Here is a 9,155-nt window from a genome sequence, read left to right on the forward strand (position 1 = left end):
ACGTTTTAGATGACATTTTGCCATTTGTATCAATTATTTATCCCAATAATTATATCAAGTCTGGCTCTATTTGTCCTTTATGATTGGGTAACCTTCAGGAGACAAAGAAAAAAGTCGAATGCAGCTCATCAACATAGCAGCTGCTACAACAAAGAGACACAGAGAGAAGGAATGGTCTTCTTCCGTGTCTGTTTCTCTAGAATCCAGAAACATATTATCTATGTGACAAATTATTCAATCGCAACAACCAACACTTTATACCAGAGATCCTCAACTTTTTTTTTACCCATGGGCCAAATTCAAATGTAAAAAAAGTTGGAGAGCAACATAAGTTGGCAAAAACTTCCTGGGGTGCAAAATATGGACCCTGATTGGCTATTGCTAGCCCCTTTATGCACTGACAGCCTACAGGAAGCTCTGTTTGGCAGTACATGTGGTTTTTATGCAACAAAAACTTGTCTTTAAGTCAAGAATTCAAAAATAAGCACCTGCTTTAAGGTTGGGCGCAACATTCTATGGGTTGATGAGCAGCATGTTGCTCATGAGTCGGGGTTGGAGATCCCTGCTTTATACTATACCTATAGACAGTGTGTGTCCTGATTCATACTTTTCATTACAGGTGAATGGGGTGATTGTCAAATTACCAATTTCCATTGAAGATGGAAAAATTGTAGTAAACCGAGAGGGCAATAATGTCATTTTACAGACTTACTTTGGATTGAGGGTCCTGTATGACAACGTATACCAAATAATCGTAAATATTCCTAGCTCATACAGTAATAAAACTGGAGGCCTATGTGGCAACTACAACGGAGACAGCAGCGATGAATTCCAACTTCAAGACAAACAGATTGTGAGCAATGTAAATACATTTGGGGCTGGATGGAAAATTGAAGTCCCTGGCACAGACTGTCGGGATAGCTGTGACCAACAGTGCCCAGTTTGCCGTGTGCCACAAATCAGGCCTCTCAGACAACCGACATCCTGCGGCATGATTACAAATGCAGCTGGGCCTTTTAGAGCATGTCACTCAAGGGTTAAACCTTCAGAATACTTTAACCATTGTGCTTATGATCATTGTGTTGCTCAAGGAAAGGACAACATTCTTTGTAAGGGCCTACAGGCTTATGCCGTGGCTTGTCAAGCAGCTGGCGGTACAATTATGGCTTGGAGAAATGCCAATTTTTGTCGTAAGTATATATATAATTAAATGTTCCCATGTTTTCCTGGCAGGAATCCCAAATGTTTAGTGCATTGGGCAAATTTTGGAGAGGAAGTTGTCTTAATAGGTATTGCTTGTGTTGTTATGGGTAGCATAGAATTATATTGCACAGTGATGCTCTGAGTAATATTTATGGGCTCATTCAGTGAGGAGGATTTACCCTTATGAACCCTCATGTCTGCTCTTCATAAGACATCCATTCATCTTAAAAAATATATATATATGAGTAGTTTAAAAGATGAATGTTTAATGATGTTTAATGGAGAGCAGACATGAGGGTTCATTAGGGTTGCCATCTTTCCTTGCCAGTAGGTCCAGGCAGGGGGAAGGCAATCATGTCATGGAGGCAGGGCTGTACCTTGACAGGGTGGGGCTATGACATGACGATTGGCATCCTCCCACCTCCTACCCACCTTTACCTAGTGAATCATTCTGAAGTGCAAAGTAGCAGTGGCAGAAGGTGCAGCGCACATCAGGCCCAGTCCTTATCACTTGACCTATTACTAACTAGGAAATCTGAATAGAGGAATACTTCACACACCCAAATTGAAAAAGTTACTTATTGCAGTGCCTAATGCAAATGCAAGCCTTTGTGATGTTGTTAGATTCAGTCATGGTGCAGTGTATAAGTCTTTGCTCTAAAATGCGCTACTGCAAAACCAGACCCTCGGTCGCTCAGCTGTACGCACCTATTATGCACAGGGTGCTCCAATGAGCACCAGGAATATCTTGACACAGCAGCATGAAGAGCTCAAAAACAAACGCATACTGAAAAAAGCAGAGCTCCACAAAGTCCATTATGAAAAGTCTGTTGCATGAATTTATTAATAAATTTACATTTGAAGGACCACAGATACATGTTGTTTTTTTTTTAGCGATGAAATGCCCACCCAATAGCCATTATGAACTCTGCACCAAAATCTGTGAAAAAACATGTGCCAGCATACTCTCACCAATGACCTGCACCAGTCAGTGCTTTGAAGGCTGCGAGTGTGACACTGGTTATGCGTACGATGGAGACACGTGTGTTAGCTTGGACAAGTGCGGCTGTGTCTTTCATGGAAGATACGTCAGTGTAAGAACACTTTTTTTTTTCAATAGAATTTAATTTTACTTCCATCACTTACAACCCTTGATTTAAACCTACAGTCAAAGTTTATAAAAACATATCTATAATATACCATATCTAAAAGAACAAATAGTTAATATCCCTAAATCTTACCCTAAGTGGCCTTCAGACTGAACCCCTGCCACTACTCCAGGTGACCCCACGGGAGCCAGCTCCAGAAATTGGGAACTGCTGTCTTGGAGTCATACTTAAAGAGTTAATATGCTATCACAAGAAATAGTTTTTATGAATTGTTGAATATTCTTTCTTCAGGATGGGGAATCCTTCTTTTTACCTGATTGCTCAAAAAATTGCACATGCCAGGGAGGAGGAGTGACCTGCCAGGATACAAACTGCCAGGGAAAGGATTCCTGCTCTGTTGTGGATGGGGTACGAGGATGCTACAAATTGCAGAGAGACTGCCTGCTCAGTGCACAGATGATCTTCACTTTTGATGGTCTCTCCGGAGGTCCTGTCATACCTGGACCTTTGGATGTGACCTTCCTATGTGACACTAATTCATCTTCATGGTTTAGAATTATTGCAGACACCCAAAGCTGTAACAACAATAAGACAGCTGTTTCCAGGGTTCATATTTTCATTCAGGATGCCCTAGTGACCATCTCTAAAGACAAGGAGGCCTGGGTAAGTCTGTGGAGGTCTCATTACTAATTGTATGTAAATGATTGTATGTATGTATAACTTTATTTGTAAAGCACTGTTAGGGAGCCGTAGCTCTGTACAATGCAAAAGTGCAATATATAAAAAGTACACACAGGGAGGACAAGTCACAAAATAGATACAATAAAAATACACAGTACACAAACAGAGCTTATATAAGGACACAGAGCTTAAGTGCTATGTGGTAAGAGACACAGTAGGACATCCTGTCCCTGCCCTGTAGAGCTTACAGTCTAAGTGGGTGGGTGGCTAACATACAGGCAGAAATTGCAGGGGAAAAGTGTACAAGGTAAAGGCATTACTTCACTCGACAACTCCACCATAGGCACGCACTCCAGCAACTTCTAAGACACTTCTAAGATCAAATAAGTCTTTATTTCACATTGAAATAAAGTCTTTATTTCACATTGAAAATTTCAATGTTTCACATTGAAATAAAGATTTTTTTGATCTTACGCTGCGTCTGAGAAGTTGCTGGAGTGCGTGCCTATGGTGGAGTTGTCGAGTGAAGTACTGTATCTCCCCCTAAGCTACGGGTTCGGGCGCAGCACCCGGGCCTCAGACGACAAGCGGCGAGTGCTTCTGATCTTTAAAGATTGTATCCGATTGAGAGACGGGTTCGGGTAGTGGCACCCGAACCACAGCGCCGGCTTGGTGAGCACTTTAAAAATAGCTAAAACCATATAAAGATATATTGTAGCAACAGAATGGAGGAGAGGGCCAGGAATGTACAGTGAGACAAGAGAAGAAATGTAGTGAGGAGCAGAGAGGTGAAGGGCTTTGAATCTTAGAAGGATTTTGAATGCTATATTTTGCTTAAAGGAGTAGGAAAGGCTAAAATTAAGTAAGCTTTATCAGAAAGGTCTATATAAATACACCAGTAAACCCTCAAAGTAATGCTGCTCTGAGTCCTCTGTCAAAAGAAACACCACATTTCTTTCCTTCTATTGTGTACTCATGGGCTTCTGTATCAGACTTCCTGTTTTCAGCATAAACCTCCAGGGCTAGGGCTTGAGCATGCTCAGTTTGCTCACCTCTCTCTCCCCCATCTATTTTCCACCCTCCCTCCTCCCCTCTCTGATGTAATCTGAGCCCAGAGCTATGAGTGAGCAGGGAGAGACTCAGGCAGGAAGTGATGTCACACCAGGCTAATATGGCAGTTGCTATCCTAAACAAACAGAGAGAGCTTCTAGAGCTGTTTACTCAGGTATGGTAAAGCATTCTGCAGAATAAATATAGTGTTATAGCTTGCACTATTGTGGCTAATCTATTTGCAAAAAACTGCAGCCATGCCATGAACTTTAATTTGGATTGAACTTCAGGATGACCATGAGTAGGAGATTGCAATAGTCTAAATGGGATAAGATAAGGGCATGGATTAGAGTTTTGGCTGTAATGTGTCTTGGCTATATTGTGGAGGAAGAAGCGGCAGGTTTTGACAGTAGTATAAATATGATTAGAGAAGGAATGTGACTGGTCAGAGATGACCCCAGGCAGTGTGCTGAGTTAACAGGGTTAATGGTCATGCCATCAATAGTAATGGTGAAACGAAGAGATGGGCTAGGTTTAGGTGGGATGAAAGAGAAGAATCCAGAGAAAACCCAGATAGTAAAAAGTGAAAAATCATTATCTGCATTTGTAATTCCATAAAGTAACTATTTTTCCAAGGTGAATGGATTCCCAGTTTTCCTTCCGGCTCAAACATCAGATCTCCTTTCAATAAATGCTAGTGATGGAGCTGTATTGGTTCAGATTGGTTCAGAAGTCACTGTAGACCTGAGCACAGATGGCACTCTGAAATTGACTGCATCTAGTCAGATGACCAAACTTTTGTGCGGGGCTTGTGGAAACTTCAATAGTGATAGCTCAGATGATCTTCAGGACCCTGCTGGGCAGAAAGTCAATGATGTTCCAAGTTTAATTTTGTCCTGGATGGCTCCGGTCTTCTACAGCTGGTAAGTGATTCAAATTTCATTCAAATCAATGAGAAAACATTATTTTATGGTTTATTACGTGAAAACTTATGGGCGAATTTCTATTTGAGTAAGACATTTGTTTTCTCCTAATTCAGTTCAATTGTTTTAGTTAGACTTCTGTAGAGTTTTTCTGTAATAAATGTGAGGTACATTTTTCTTACTGATTTACCTCTTGCTCTATACTATAGGATAATCTTAGCTGATTAAGACAAAAAGCTTTTTTCATCAATTAAATCTGGCCCATTGATGCTTAGAATCATATTGGTGTTTGTAATCCACAAAATCCCAATGCAACCTTCCTTCAACTTCACACCTTCATTGCTCTAGTATAACTATTTACATATCCGCTTCTTGTTTAGCTCATAAGAATGTCAATCCAAAGCACTTTCCGCCTCCTGCTGACCAAGAAATTTGCAAGCTGAATCTGATTGAATGGAAGCAGTAGAATGAAGTCCCTGGGATCCAAGTGAGGAGCAACCTTCTGTCCATTCAATTTCTAAAGGTTTCACCATCAGAGAAAAATGCACTCAAACTTATTCAAATGTACAACAGGAAAACTTGATAATATTTCTCTTTATAGGGTTTCTTGTGCTTCAACTATGATGTTTCTGCCTTTGAAGGTTCTGTTTTGCCTGTATATGACCATTTTGAGTTGCCTTTCAACGTCCCTTCTTCAGAGTCTGCTTTAGTTTTACTTTTGCATATTTCTCTAACATCAATTTAAGAGGAGCCATTTTGGGTTTTCCCCAAAGAATGCATGTTAAGGTTGTCTAACATTATTGGGTCATGGCTTCACCTGAGTGAGGACATTGGCATTGAGGGCATTGTTTGATTTCTGCTCATAGCCTGTATGAATTTCCATATATTATACACAAATAAGAAAAGCATGGCCTGATTTCTACCTAACAACTAATTGTAGATTTAGCCAGATCCCTTAACATCACAAAATCCCTAAACATAATAAAATGGTGTTTTCAAAGCAACATTTTTCTGTGATTTATTTCAAATATATCATATCATATGTTTAAGGGATATATTTTTGGCTACATGATTACTGTTCATTTTCAGCCTGCCCTAGTAATAGCAATGGTTCAATCTCCTTTACTTATCGCTAATGGGAAAGTCCTTCTAAAATGAATTTTCAGAATGAAGTTGACAGTTTAATACTTAGATCATTTCTAATTGATCTTTCTATGTATTATATTGGTAAAGTGAATTGGACAGAGAGGATGGGGATTGAAACTGTATTAGGTGGCCGGAAACTGCCTCCTCCTCAGCCACGTTACACAAATTAACATTTATGAGCAACTCATTGAATGAATAGTATTGACGCGCAAAGGGTTTTACGCGATCGACTTTTCCGACGCGTGTCCAAATTTTTTTTGCTGCCGGCAAATTTTCATCTGCTATTTTCCGCTGCTGAAACACGGAAATTTTCCGTGAATTTGCGCCTGGTGAATTTATGCACCCATCACTAGTCTTCTTCAACAGCCAAAACGTCCGACATTCCTATTACTTACCTTAGATACGGTGCAAACGACGTGACGCCTGCGATTCATCTCAGTGCACCAGAACGGACGGTATCACACTAAAAATCGCCCGTGGCGTTCTACCCATAGTCTACTAAAAATCATTTAAACATTAAATAAACCCAATAGGATTATTTTGCTTCCAATAAGGATTAATTATAACTTAGTTGGGATCGAGTACAAGCTACTGTTGTATTATTACACAGAAAAAGGAAATCAATTTTAAAGTGTGGATTATTTTATTAAAATGGGAGATGGCCTTTCTGTAATCCGGAGTTTTCTGGATAACAGGTTTCCGGATTTTAAGAGTAATTTTTTTTAGTGTCAGTATCTAAATTAACATTTTATCATTTACAAATACACTTTAACCTATGCGTTAAAATCCATTTTATTCGTATGGATAATATAGAAAGAATAAGGAGTCAGCTCCCTCTACAGGTACAATCACAGAAAGGAAACTGTTAGGACAGACAGATAAATGAACACTGGTTCCAAAACCACTTTCCCTAATAGGTTTAAAAAATCCTAAATCTCTGCTACTTAGAACCAAAAAAGGTGTTTTTAGATAATTTTATTGAGAATGTAGAACTGGAAGAAGTCTGGAATTATTATTACTACTACTGCTACTAAATGTTTTCCCTAAAATGTCAAAACAAATGGATACTGAATCCGAAGCACTTTCAAACGTTTTATAAATGTTTTATATATGGTTTACAATCAACCTCAGAGGAGCACTAAAGAAAATATGCATTATTATTTATTACAATATCATCATATAAATAATGCCAATAATTATAGTAAATTTTATATAACAATAATAGCCCTACACTTGGTCCAATTCAATTCAATGAGAAGAAAAATGATCTCCTGGTTTATCATGTGAAAACTTGTGGATGGGATTCAATTCAAGGAGAAAAAACTTTTCTCCAGATTCAGTTCCAGTTTTTTTCCAGTAAACTTCAATGAAGTTTTCACATGATAAACTATAAGATACGTTTTTCTGAATTGAATTGCAACTCTAATTGAATCTCTTGATAACCCTTTTTCTCACTGGATTGAATCTGGCCCAATGTCAGAATGCATAGCACTTTCAACGTTTTTATAAATGTTTTTTTTTTTATGAAATACCTTCCAAGAGAACTTTGTAGAAATGTATATGTGAAAGCATAGAAGAAAGAATAAGATGGCATGGGCATCGTGATATCTTTTATTGAACGTGTTTAATATAAAACATAACAAAACTTCCAGATGTCTCTGGATACAATATTTTATTCTTTAAAAGGATGTAAACTACGTAATTTATTTGACACAATAAACAAAATGTTTAATTAAACACAAGAACTACAGATTATATCTATTCATTAGAGAATCGATGTTGGCTTAGATGTCTCCAAACCAGGTCACGGTTGAGCATAGGTTCTTGTACGACCAGTCTTCCATTAAGAAACCTCTGTTTCCAAAATTATTCAATTTGCTTTAATCAGCACAAAATCCAGTTATTTGACACTTACTCCTTTGACATCACTACATCTAATAGACCGATCAGTTTCCAGAATGCAATTCTTTTTGCAGCTGTAGTTCTGGCATGTCACGGAGCCATTCGCTTGGCATGTGCAAATCTTTGTGCAGTGATCATTTAGGAATATTTCTGCTATCTATGGAATGAAGAAGGTGCATTTAAAACGGCATTCCTCCGAAAGAAAGGTATTGTTTTTGTTTTTTTTATAAATATTGTCCTCTTATTAATATGAACTTGGTGCAAAGAAGCCAAAAATGGGAAGCAACCATTTCCTTATTATATATTTCTCATTATAACAATTTTCATTTTGTGTGAATCTGGTTTAGCACTTTTTCCAGCAGAACCATTGTTACATGTACCTGGTGTTCTCACCACATTGCAGTGATAGGTATGCTCAGAACATGGTGCATATTTTGTGAACTGACATATGAGCTTGTCCCTGTGAGGAGCGCCACGACCAAGATGGTGGAGCCCATGGTCCAAGTGCATCGAGTTTGTGGCCAAATTTAAAGGATGCCAAGGACCTGGGTTCAATGTCTAAATATAGGTTCATCTCCTGAGAGTTCCTGGGTGCTTTATAATTACTATGAGGGGCAAATTCTTCAAGGGTCGAATATCGAGGGTTAATTAACCCTTGATATTCGACTGGGAATGAAAATCCTTTGAATATCGAAGTCGAAGGATTTTGCGCAAATACTGCGATCGAACGATCAAAGGAATAATCGTTCTAATCAAACTATTCGAGGGATTTTAATCCAACGATCAAAGGATTATCCTTCGACCAAAAAAACTTAGCCAAGCCTATGGGGACCTTCCCCATAGGCTAACATTGGGTTTGGTAGCTTTTAGGTGGTGAACTAGGGGGTCGAAGTTTTTTCTTAAAGAGACAGTACTTCGACTATCGAATGGTCGAATAGTCGAACGATTTTTAGTTTGAATCCTTCGATGCAAAGTCGTAGTCGAAGGTCGAAGTAGCCCATTCGATGGTCGAAGTATCCAAAAAAACACTTCGAAATTCAAAGTTTTTTTTCTTCTATTCCTTCACTCGAAGTTAACCCTTTGTGTACTGCGTATTGGACTATTTTTTGTCTGCACTCCAGCTTCCTCCTAGATCCCGACT

Source organism: Xenopus laevis, chromosome 7L, assembly GCF_017654675.1.
Source record: "Xenopus laevis strain J_2021 chromosome 7L, Xenopus_laevis_v10.1, whole genome shotgun sequence".
Classification (NCBI taxonomy): Eukaryota; Metazoa; Chordata; class Amphibia; order Anura; family Pipidae; genus Xenopus; species Xenopus laevis.